General features: G+C 46.1%; 1 protein-coding gene across 3 annotated transcripts in view; it reads left to right on the forward strand.

The window, feature by feature from the left end:
- The window catches only part of FAM174B (family with sequence similarity 174 member B), a 40,659-nt gene that overhangs the window by 23,331 nt on the left and 5,148 nt on the right, over positions 1-12,180 (forward strand). The gene's annotated exons all lie outside the window — the stretch shown is intronic.

Genomic DNA, 12,180 nt, shown 5'->3' on the forward strand with positions numbered 1-12,180 from the left:
TCCGCTCAGTCGTGTCCAACTCTTTGCAACCTCATGGACTGTAGCCCACCAGGCTCCTCTGTCCATGGGATTCTCCAGGCAAAAATCCTGGAGTGGGTTGCCGTTTCCTTCTCTGGGGGATCTTCCTGACCCAGGGGTTGAACCCGGGACTCCTTCACTGGGAGGAGCCAGCTTTACAGGAGCAAAAAGGGGGCTGGATTTCAGACCATGAGCTTCCCGAGCACAGGCTGGCGGGGGTCTGGTGCACACAGCCTCCTGTGCCTCACGCCGTGCACGTGAATGGAAACTGCTCTTTTGGGCTTGGTTAGCTGGTAACGGAGCATGTGGGGTGGGGGCTACTCCTTGGATGGAACTGACTGCTGAGTTCCAAAGGCAGGTGTTTTTCTTTAAGGTTGCCTATGGAAAGTCAGAATGACTGTGTGACTTCAGGATTGTCTTTTGGGTTTTGGCTCCTTTGGGATGTACTGCTTTTGGGTCTGTGGGATTCTCAGTGTGAAAGCTGGGGTGACTGGAGTTTATTTATTTATTTATGGCTGTCTTTGGCCTTCGCTGCAGCATATGGGCTCTCCAGAGTGTGGGTGTGGACTCTATAGTGGGGGCACACGGGCTCTCCATGGCTCATGGGTGAGCCATGAGCTCAATCTGGTGAGCCACTAAGTACCCAGGCTTAGTGTCTAGAATGTGTGGGCCTCCTGCCCCAAGCCATGTGGGATCCCAGCTCCCCAGCCAGCGAGACCTGTATCCCCTGCAGTGGAAAATGGACTCCCCACCACTAGACTGCCAGGGTGGCCCTGGCGAATGTAGTTTAGAGATGAGGGCATGGAGACCCAGAGAGGGGCCCTGGGTTGGCCAAGGTCTCAGGTCTTAATGGCAAAGATGAGACCCAAAAGCAGGCTGGGCCCAATCTGGAGATTCCACCCTCCCCCACAGGGTTCTGTAGAGAAACAGAATCAACAGCATATGTGCATACAGGAAGAGGTTTGTACAAAGGTCCAGGTCTGAAGGCCTGGGAACCAGGAGAGCCGGTGGTGTGAGCAGCGGGAGCGCAGGAGAAGACCAGTGTCTTGGCTCAACACAGGCACAGAGCAAATCTCCCCTTATCCTGCCTTTTGTGCTGTTCAGGCCCCCAACAGGTTGGATGAGACCTACCCACGCTGGGGAGGGCAACCTACTTTACTGAGTTGACCCAGACAATCATTAATCTCAGCAGGAACACCCTCCCGGATGCACCCAGACTACTGTTTGACCGAATATCTGGGAACCGTGTCACCCAGTCAGGTTGACGCATAAGAGTCACATTGCACACAGATTTCCCATGACTGAGAAAGTCAGTCAGTCAGTTCAGTCCCTCAGTCCTGTCTGATTCTTTGGGACCTCATGGACAGCAGCACACCAGGCTTCTCTGTCCATCGCCAACTCCCGGAGCTTGCTCATGTCCATTGAGTCAGTGATGCCATCCAACCATCTCATCCTCTGTTGTTCCCTTCTCCTCCTGCCTTCAATCTTTCCCAGCATCAGGGTCTTTTCCAATGAGTCAGCTCTTCGCATCAGGTGGCCAAAGTATTGGAGCTTCAGCTTTAGCATCAGTCCTTCCAGTGAATATTCAGGACTGATCTCCTTTAGGATGGACTGGTTGGATCTCTTTGCAGTCCAATGGACTCTCAAGAGTCTTCTCCAATACCACAGTTCAATAGCATCACTTTTTCGGTGCTTAGCTTTCTTTATGGTCCAACTTTCACAACCATATGTGACTACTGGAAAAACCATAGCTTTGATTAGATGGACCTTGTCAGTAAAGTAATGTCTCTGCTCTTTAATATGCTGTCTAGCTTGGTCATAGTCTTTCCTCCAGGGAGTGAATATAGGTCATCCATATCTCTCCTGAATTGTCCTTTTCTAGCACGACCTTGGGTGTACTTGGCTATAAATGAGTTAGATTTGAGAAAGCAGTGTTTGAGATTTTGATGAGAGACATGTTGACTCTGTAGATTGATTTAAAGAGAATCAGCCCTTTATACTAAGTGGACTACATCAGACAGAGAAAGACATATTATATGATATCGCTTATGTGTGGAATTAACAAATACAACAAAGTAGTGAATATAACAAAATAAAAAGAGGCAGACTCACAGATACAGAGAACAAACTAGTGGTTACCAGTGAGGAGAGGGCAACGGGGAGGGGCAAGATAGGGGTCGGGGATTCAGAAGTACAACCTACTAGGTATAAAAATAGCCACAGAGATATATGGCACCACATGGGGAATATAGCCAGTACTTTATAATAACCATAAATGGAGTATAACCTTTAAAAGTTTTTCCTTTAAAAATTTTGAATCATTATATTGCATACCTGTAATTTACATAATGCTGTATATCAACTATACCTCAATAAAAAAAAAATAAAGAGAATCAGGCCCTTTATATTCTCTCTTCTCATCCATGAGTGTGGAATGACTTCCCATTGATTTAGGTATTTTAAGAAATGTCTTTCAAAAATTTCTCCATTAATGTATTATGAATTTTTGCTAGATATATTCCAAGGTGTTTTACAATCTGACATGTATATTTTTTGCTTTCAAATGCTATTTTATTTATACTCATGTCTGAAAAAAATGTACTATTGTATTCATGTACATACTGGTATTGGAAAAAGAGTTGTTAATGAATCACACATAAATTTTATGGGGAATGCACAACATTAAGACATGGGTTTGTTATATATAGAGGAACAAACCATTAACTATGATTTGCATTTTAGGTAAATAACGGCCCCCTTTGAGAAGAATCAAAACAATTACTAATATGCATCTGTACTGCATAATACTATGTACATAAGAAGTGGTTATACTGATTTTATTGCTAAGCCATTTTATCTATCTCACATTCAAGTCACCGAAATAAAATGAAATGTGAAGACAACGCTGTCTTCATTGAGTCACAATGGAAAGGCTTGGCTGTGTCCTGCAGGCCTGCTGGGGTTATTGTACAGGAGGGAGCCCTGGATGGCTTTAGTGGATTACAGACTGTTCTGATTCTGAGCCATGGAATGGGATCTCGTTTATATTTGGTGTCTGAGCTGACTCCTTTGGGGCTGCGATGGATGGAGTGATTTTTGTGGTAGCCCCAGGTCTGACTGCATAAGAAAAGCCTGAGCAAAGAAATATAATAGTCTGTCTGGACAGTCTTAACTGTAGGCTTGTTCCTGAGTATAGGTGGGAAGAGGGTCTGGGTATAAGTATTACTGTGGTCTGAACACGGCTGGGTGGAAGTCGTGTCCAATGGCATGAGGAGGAGGAACATACAGAACCCACTGTCAGACCAAGAACCTTCCCCGGTGAATCTCAGTGCTTCAGACCATGGAGCAAGTTCCTTTCCTAGGAACAATTAGTGCTGTATTGGTATTGCTCCTGGCTAGGACAGTCACCAGCAAAGGCAAATGATGGTAAATGATGGGTGATTTTGCAAAGGCAAAATTAAAACTTTTTTTTTTCAGTTTTCTTGCATAGCACTGTATAAGTTGAAGGAAAACATATGACATACATGTATTGGGAAATGATTGCCACAATAAGTTTAGTTGACATCTAGCACCTCACATAGTTAGAAAACCGTTTTTTCCCTTGTGATGAGAACTTCTGGGATCCACTTTCCGGGCAGCTCTGAGGTCCGTCATGCGGCAGTGTTACGTGGGGTCATCGCGTTGTGCATTACCTTCCCAGGATGTATTCGTCTCCCACCTGGAAGCTTGAACCTTTTTTACCGTCTTCGCCCAATTCTCCCATCCCCAGGGCCCTGATTCTGATAACTGCAAATCTCATCTCCTTTTCTATGAGTTTGGTTTTTTTAAATTCCACATATAAGTGAGATCACACAATATTTGTCTTTCTCAGTCTGACTTACTTCACTTAACGCGATGCCCTCATGGGCTGTCTGTGGTCTTGTAAGTGGCAAGATTCCTTTCTGTTTGGTGCTGAGGAGTGTTCCATTGTGTGTGTGTGTGTGTGTGTGTGTGTGTGTAAACCACACTTTATTTATTCGTCTGTCAGTGGACACTTTGCCAGATGATTACATGGAACCACCTGGAAAGTGTTAAGGTAGCAGATAATACTTCTGCTGTTTGAGAATCTGAGTCTGCTCCCTGGTCTGTGGCCATGCTCTGGAGTGTGTTCTTCGGTCACTGTAGTAATGCCCCCCCGCCCCATTCTCTACGTCACACAGCAACAGCATGGGGCCCTTTCACCCGTGGTGATTTTTAATACAGGAATCACTTAAGGCCCCCCAGGCACCTCTGTGCCTCTCCTCCACCCCAATTCTGGGCAGAAAGTCGAGACCCAGCAAGTCCTTTCATATTAGTCTTTCATCCCCGATCATCCACCGTAATGGCCCCCGTGTCCCACCGGATCAGTCTCCACGCCTGCGTTTCTGCTTCTGGGGCTGCAGGCTTCTCTTTGCTGTCACTTTGGGAACAGCTTCAAAGACAAGTACCTCTGCAAGCCGCTGCCACACGATTCATGACCTCAATCTGAGCCTCCTTTTAAAAAATGTCGCTTTCTTACTTTCTGTTCTTGGTGTCTAGAAATGCAGTTGATTTTTTTTTAAATGGTGATTTAAAAAATATCCAGCAGCCTCATTAAACTTTATGAATTCTAGTAGTGTAACTGTGGATTCTTTTCAGTTTTCTATGTCGATATATCATGGGAGACTAATGGGAGTGCCTCCCTTTCCCTCAAGTCCTTCATCATTTCACCCTTTTTTAAAAAGCCTTTTTATACTCATTCTTGGTCTCTAGGTCCTTGTTAAATAGAAGTGATGGTAATAGGCATCCTGTCTTATTCTTGATCTCAACAGCTGTGCTTTCAGTATTGATACTAACTGCAGTGTTTGCTATAGCAAACCCTGTACAAACCATATAGGGTTTGTAGATTTTTTCCCAAGAAGCTTCCCTCTATTCACAGTTTGCTAATGTTGATTTTATTAAATGTGTTTCCCAGCTGTATTGAGAATATTATACTTTTTCCTTTAATCTGTTAAGGTGGTGAACTTATAATTATTGATTTTTTCCCCTAATATTAAATCAATTTTGCATGCCTGAGATAAAAGGAGTTTGGTCCTGGTCATGTTTTTATTCACATTGCTACCTTCAGTTTGCTGATATTTTGCTTAGGACTTTCTTGTTTCTCTTAGAGACTGAGATTGGTTTGTAATTTTCCTATTTTGTCATATCCTTGTCAGGCTTTGCCCAAAGAAAGGCAATGCCAAAGAATGTTCAAACTATTGCACAATGGCATTCATCTCACATGCTAGCAAAGTAATGCTCAAAATTCTCTAAGCCAAGCTTCAACAGTATGTGAACCATGAACTTCCAGATATTCAAGCTGGTTTTAGAAAAGGCAGAGGAACCCGAGATCAAACTGCCAACATCTGTTGGATCATAGAAAAAGCGAGAGAGTTACAGAAAAACATATACTTTTGGTTTATTGACCACACCAAAGCCTTGGACTGTGTGGATCACAACAAACTATGGAAAATTCTTCAAGAGATGGGAATAGCAAACCACCTGACCTGCCTCCTGAGAAATCTGTATGCAGGTCTGTATGCAGAACTGGACATGGAACAACAGACTGGTTCCAAATTGGGAAAGGAGTACGTCAAGGCTGTATTTTGTCACCCTGCTTATTTAACATATATGCAGAGTACATCATGCGAAATGCTGGGCTGGATGAAGCACAAGCTGGAATCAAGATTGCTGGGAGAAATATCAATAACCTCAGATACACAGATGACACCACCCTTATGGCAGAAAGCGAAGAAAAACTAAAGAGCTTCTTGATGAAAGTGAAAGAGGAGAGTGAAAAAGTTGGCTTAAAACTCAATGTTCAGAAAACTAAGATCATGGCATCTGGTCCTATCACTTCATGGGAAATAGATGGGGAAACAATGGAAACAGTGAGAGACTTTATTTTGTGGGGCTCCAAAATCACTGCAGATGGTGACTTCAGCCCTGAAATTAAAAGACACTTGCTCCTTGGAAGAAAAGCTATGACCAACCTAGCCAGCATATTAAAAAGTAAAGACATTACTTTGTCGGCAAAGGTCCATCTAGTCAAAGCCATGGTGCTTCCTTTAGCTCAGTCAGTAAAGAATCTGCCTGCAATGCAGGAGGCCCAGGTTCGATCCCTGGGTTGGGAAGAATCCTGGAGAAGGAAATGGCAACCCACTCCAGTATTCTTGCCTAGAGAATCTCATGGACAGAGGAGCTTGGCTGGTTACAGTCCATGGGGTCCCAAGTGTCAGACATGACTTAGTGGCTAAACCACTTATGCCTGCATTACATGGTTTTTCCAGTAGTCATGTTATGGATGTGAGAGCTGGACTATATAGAAAGCTGAGCGCCAAAGAATTGATGCTTTTGAATTGTGGCATTGGAGAAGACTCTTGAGAGTCCATTGGACTACAAGGAGATCAAACTAGTCAATCATAAAGGAAATCAGTCCTGAATATTCATTGGAAGGACTGATGCTGAAGCTCCAATACTTTGGCCACCTGATGCGAAGAACTGATTCATTGGAAAAGACACTGATGCTGCGAAAGATTGAAGGTGGGAGGAAAAGGGGACAACAGAGGATGAGATGGTTGGATGGCATCACCGACTCAGTGGACATGAGTTAGAGCAAGCTTTGGGAGTTGGTAATGGACAGGGAAACCTGGCATGCTGCAGTCCGTGGACACGACTCAGTGACTGAACTGAACTGTCAGGCTTTGGTAGAAGTTTTACTAGCTTCATAAAACAAATTGAGGCAGTTCCTTATTTTCCTTTTCTCTGAGATAGTATCAGATTGGAATTATTTGTTTCTAAATGTTTAGTAGAATTTGCTAAAACTGTCTGGGCCCTGATGCTTTCTTTGTTTGAAGACTGGAAAACACTATTGATGTCTAATTCTTTGAATAGTTACAGGACTATTTAGTCTTTGTTTCTTCTCGGGGCAATTTTTTGGCTTTTAAAAAATACTTATTTATTTATTTGGCTGTGCCCAGTCTTGTTGGGGCATGCAGGATCTTTACTTGGGGCATGTAGGATCTAGTTCCCTGACCAGGGACGGAACCCGGGCCCCCTGGATTGGGAGTATGGAGTCTTAGCCACTGGACCACCGGGAGGTCCTGTTCTTGGAGCAGTTTTGATGGGTTTTATTTTTCTGAGATTTTGTCCTTGTCATCCAAGTTTTCAAATGTATCGTCTAAGGTTATTCACAATGTTCTCTTTTTATCGTCTTTTTATTCTTTGTCCCGTGTGTAGTCATGGTCCCCTTTTCATTCTTTTTCATTGTTGTTTTTGAAGTATTTGTTTATTTGGCTCTGCCAGGTTTTAGCTGTGGCACGTGTAATCTTTATTTGCAGCATGTGGGATCTCATTCTCTGACCAGGGATTGAACCCGGGCCCTCTGCCTTGGGAGCATGGAGTCTTAGCCACTGCACCACCAGGGAAGTCTCCCCTTTGCATTCTTAATATTGCTTGAAAGTGAAGTCGCTCAGTCGTGTCCGCCTCTTCGCGACCCCATGGACTGCAGCCCACCAGGCTCCTCCGCCCATGGGATTTTCCAGGAGAGAGTACTAGAGTGGGGTGCCATTGCCTTCTCCAATAATGATATTGCTTGTTTGCCTTTTCTCCTTTCTCCTGATTAGTCTTGCTGTACATTTAATTTTATCCATCTGTACAAAGAACCAACTTTTGATTTCTTTGATCCTTTCTATTGTATTATCATTTTTTATTTCAGTTGATTTCTGCTTCTCTTCCTTAAGCTTTCTTTGAGTGCATTCTGTTTTTTTTTCTAACTTCTTCCATTGGCTATTCAGCTCCTTTATTTTCAGCTGCCTTGATGTTAGCATTTATTCTGTAATCTTATCTACTTCAGCTGCCTCCCTCAGGCTCTCCTTATCAGTGCCAGGCATTACCCTGCCTCCCTGTTTGTTGTGAAGGACGATGGACTTCAAGTGGTTCCTGTGAGAAGTTGGTGCCATTTGTGAGGATGTGAGTGAACTTGGGGCCGAGTCATCCGACAAAAGACCACTCTAGTCCTCGGGCTCGAAGACCTTCGGTCATTGAAAAAGACAAAGACTGGGTCATAGCTTTTCTTATTACAGATGTAATGTATGCTATGGAGATTACAGATTTAAAAAAAGGAAAAATAAAATTACATTTAATCTCGCTACTTAACGATAGCCAGTAGAGTGTGTGTGAGTACGTACCTGTAGAATCCTCTTTTTTTTTTTTTTTTTTTTAACAGAAATAGGACTGTGTTACCCACATAGCTTTGGAATGGTTTTCCACCTGAATGGCATGTCACAAACCAGTTTTTAGGTCAATACGTTTGAAAGAACAAGGATTTTAAGGCCGGTTTTATGTCGGCTTTAGTGCTTTTGAGACCTTCTCTGTCTACACGTGATGGTCTGCTCACCGGTCCTCATCTTTCCTGTTTAGACAGAACTCAGCTAAAGTTTTTGGTTCCTGCTGGGAAACAGACTACATTTAAATCGGATGTGGCTGAATCATGACCCTAGTTGGTTTTATGAATGAGTGCAAAGAGGAAAATCGTGTTTCTGGCGCCCGGATGGTGAGGTGGTACCCTGCCTTGTATTACGCTTGTGGCTCGGATAACATCTCCTCACTTGGAGCCCGTGAGCATCAGCCAGGCAGGAAGTGGGGCGGAGAGAAGGCAGGCAGAGCAAGGCTTCTGTGGGCAGCCCTCCTCCCAGGTTCCCATGGCACTGAGATGTTACAACATGTCAGGTTAGAACCCTGACATTTAGGGCCAGGTGCGGGGAGGGAAAGGGGCTTCCCACATGGTGCAGTGGTAGAGAATCCGCCTGCCAGCGCGGGAGACTTAAGAGACACAGGTTTGATCCCAGGGTCAGGAAGATCCCCTGGAGAAGGAAATAGCTACCCACTCTAGTATTCTTGCCTGGAGAATTCCAGAGACGGAGGAGCTTGGTGGGCTACATACAGTCCATGGGGCTGCAAAGAGTCAGACATGATTGAGCAACTAAGCACACACATGTGCCTGTGTGGGGAGGGAAGAGAGTCTGTGGAAATGAGTTTCCAACTCTGTACTTAAAAAGGCTAATTGGAAGGGAGAAATGATGGCTTAGTGGAGTGCAGAGAACCCTGGGGTTTTGAAATGGTTCCTTATTTCAAAAGGCATTTGCATCCTGGTTGCATGCATTTGAGCTTGGTTGGCCTTGCGTATATGGTGGCTGATGCTATGGGCCTCTGTACCTCCCCGGTTTATTACTGAGGCCTTTTGTGACATCATCTAGGCGATCCCAGGGGCGAGGCGGATGCTACTCTTTCTCCATCTGGTAGGCGGCACCGGCAGCTGTGACCAGCACAGCCCAAAGGCGCTCTGCTTGGAGAACACACCAGACTGGTTCCCTGGGGCCGGGAGGGAGGGTTTAGTTCCTCTGCGTCTTAAGTCTGGAAAAGATGTGACCCGTGGGAGTGCCGATGTGCGTTCCAGAGATGCCTGCCACCCACCTTTTCCTGGATAGGGCTACCGGAGGAAATATAATTAGAAACGCGCGAGATGTCCCCTGCACCTCTGGGGGCTGTGCCTAGCATCATCTTATCTTTGGAACAAAACGTATTCAGTGGCTGTTTGCAGCCAGAGGCCCCTGGAGGCTGTGGTAGGAGAGGGAAAAAACAGATTTGATTTGGTTATCCTAGACTGAGGTCCGGGACCTGGGTCCCCACGGCCACCCTAGGGCAGTGCCAAAGCTAAGTCCCTGCTAAGCGCACTCAGGGCAATGACTTCTCGAATCCTCGAGCTGGGAAAGCCCATTGGCTCACCCCACGAGCCCTCATCTCCTGAGGATGAGGAGTGAGGCTATTGGAGTGTCAGCGTGGGGACAGCTGCAGAGGCAGTGGGTACCCTGAGTTGCTGGGGCCTGGGAGGAATCAGAGGGGACCCGAGGACCTGCAGGCTCCCCAGGGGTGCTGGAGCATCCTTCTTGTTGTTGAGTCTCTTAGTCATGTCGACTCTTTTGCAACCCTGTGGACTGTAGCCCAGCAAGCTCCTCTGCACATGGGGTTTTCCAGGCAAGCATACTGGAGTGGATTTCCATTTCCTTCTCCAGGGGATCTTCCTGAATCAGGAATCAAACATGCGTCTCCTGCATTGGCACATGGATTCCCCCAGAGCATCCTACCTGGACCTGAAACAACCTCAGAGGCCATCCCAAAGCAGTCTGACTAACTCTCTGCCAGCCCTCTTGCTTGCAGAATGCTGAGCTTACGTGTTATATGTAAATGAGTGTCTCCTGAGGCATTTTTGTTTCTTTGAATCGCAATTCTGGCATTCTGGGGGCAGTTCTCAGCTAAGGTATTGTGCCCCTTAAAACTAGTTGAGTTTTATGTCTATGAGGAGGGAGACTATGGAAACAGGAATTTGTGTGGTGATGAAAATTTACTGCTCAGTGACTCTTTTTTTTATTGAAGTATAGTTGATTTACAATGTGTTAGTTTCAGGTGTACAGCCAAAGTGATTCAGTTATACATATACATATATCTATTCTATTTCAGATTCTTTCCCCTCTTAGGTTATTACAAAACCTTGAGTATAGTTCCTTGTGCTGTACAGCAGATCCTTGTTGGTTATCTATTTTATATATACCTTCGTGCTCAGTTGTGTCTGACTCTCTGCGACCCCATGGACACACCCCACCAAGCTCCTTTGGCTATGGAATTGTCCAGGCAAGAATGCTGGGGTGGGTTGCCAGTTCCTTCTCCAGGGGATCTTCTGTTGACCCAGGGATCGAACCCACGTCTCTTACGTCTGCTGCCCTGGCAGGTGGATTCTTCACCACCAGCGCCACCTGGGAATCCCTGTTTTATATATAGCAGTGTGCATGTATTAATCCCAGACTCCCAAGTTTTCCCTCCTCCCTTTCCCTTTCGATAACCATAAGTTTGTTTTCTGTATCTGTGGATCAGTTTCTGCTTTGTGTATAAACTCATGTGTATCATTTTCTTCGATTCCACTTTTGAGTGACATCCTGTGGTATTTGTCTTTCTCTTTCTGACTTACTTCACCTCGTACGATACTCTCTAGGCCCGTCCATGTTTCAGTGAATTTGATTGAGTGGCCTGCTTACGTACATATACGGTTTACAGTGCTGTGTGAGAATCAGGCATGAAAAGGGGGGAAAGGGAAGGAACACACACAATCTTTGCCGGCAGAGCTTTGGTAGAAGCTTGCCGCGCTGTTGGATTGTTCTTTTCTGTGGTCGGCGCGGTGGGATCAAAGCAGGGGGACTGCCCGGGGCCCCTGGCACGGGGTGGTGGGGTCCTCCCGTCTGCCTGTCTCCGGAGCACTCATACGTGCAGCCCGGCCTCCCGCCCGGCTTCTCCATTGTTTATTCCCGTGCCTGCTGTGCCGTCCTTCTGTGGCATCCTGGTTCCCAGACAGCTGCTCCCCTGTGGAGGGCTCTTTGTACCCACAGATAAGCTTCCTGTGAAGCATGGGACAGGGACAGGTTGGGGAGTGTCTCTCCTTTTCTGGGATGTGTCATGCAGGTTAGTTACAAATCTGAAGGGCATAAACATATCTCATGGTGCCTAAACATGCCTTCACTTCACCTGGAGTCTCCAGGGAGGGTGGGGACAGGGTCAGAATGGACCCCCTTTCTGGTTGGCCTTAATGACAAAGCAAGGATGTCAACAGTGGTTTGGCTGCTCTGGAGGAGGGAAAGGACCCAGAGAACCCCCTTGGAGTCTCTGCCCATCACCTTCTGTGTGTGTCCAGATCACGGTGAGTGCAGGTTCTGGGCTGAGATGGCGAGACGGCAGGAACACAGACTCTCACAAGAGGACCTGGTCACACAGGGCTCTGTGGGCCGCCAGGAGGGTCTCGTCTCGCTGGCACGCCTTCCCAGTGGAGATGAAGCTTACAGGGGATTAGGAAGGACCAGGGAGTGAGCCCGGAGCTGATTAACAGGCAGGGGGGAGTGTGAGGGCGTTGGAGGAAGAAATAATGGCATGTCGACAGGTGCAGCTTTAAGCAGATGTGGGACTAACCAGGTGGCACCAACCAGAAGGAACCCACCTGCCCATGCAGGAGACATGAGAGATGCAGGTTCAGTCCTTGGGTTGGGAAGATCCCCTGGAAGAGGGCATGGCAACCCACTTTGG

This window comes from Bubalus kerabau, chromosome 19 (assembly GCF_029407905.1).
Source record: "Bubalus kerabau isolate K-KA32 ecotype Philippines breed swamp buffalo chromosome 19, PCC_UOA_SB_1v2, whole genome shotgun sequence".
In the NCBI taxonomy this organism is placed as follows: Eukaryota; Metazoa; Chordata; class Mammalia; order Artiodactyla; family Bovidae; genus Bubalus; species Bubalus kerabau.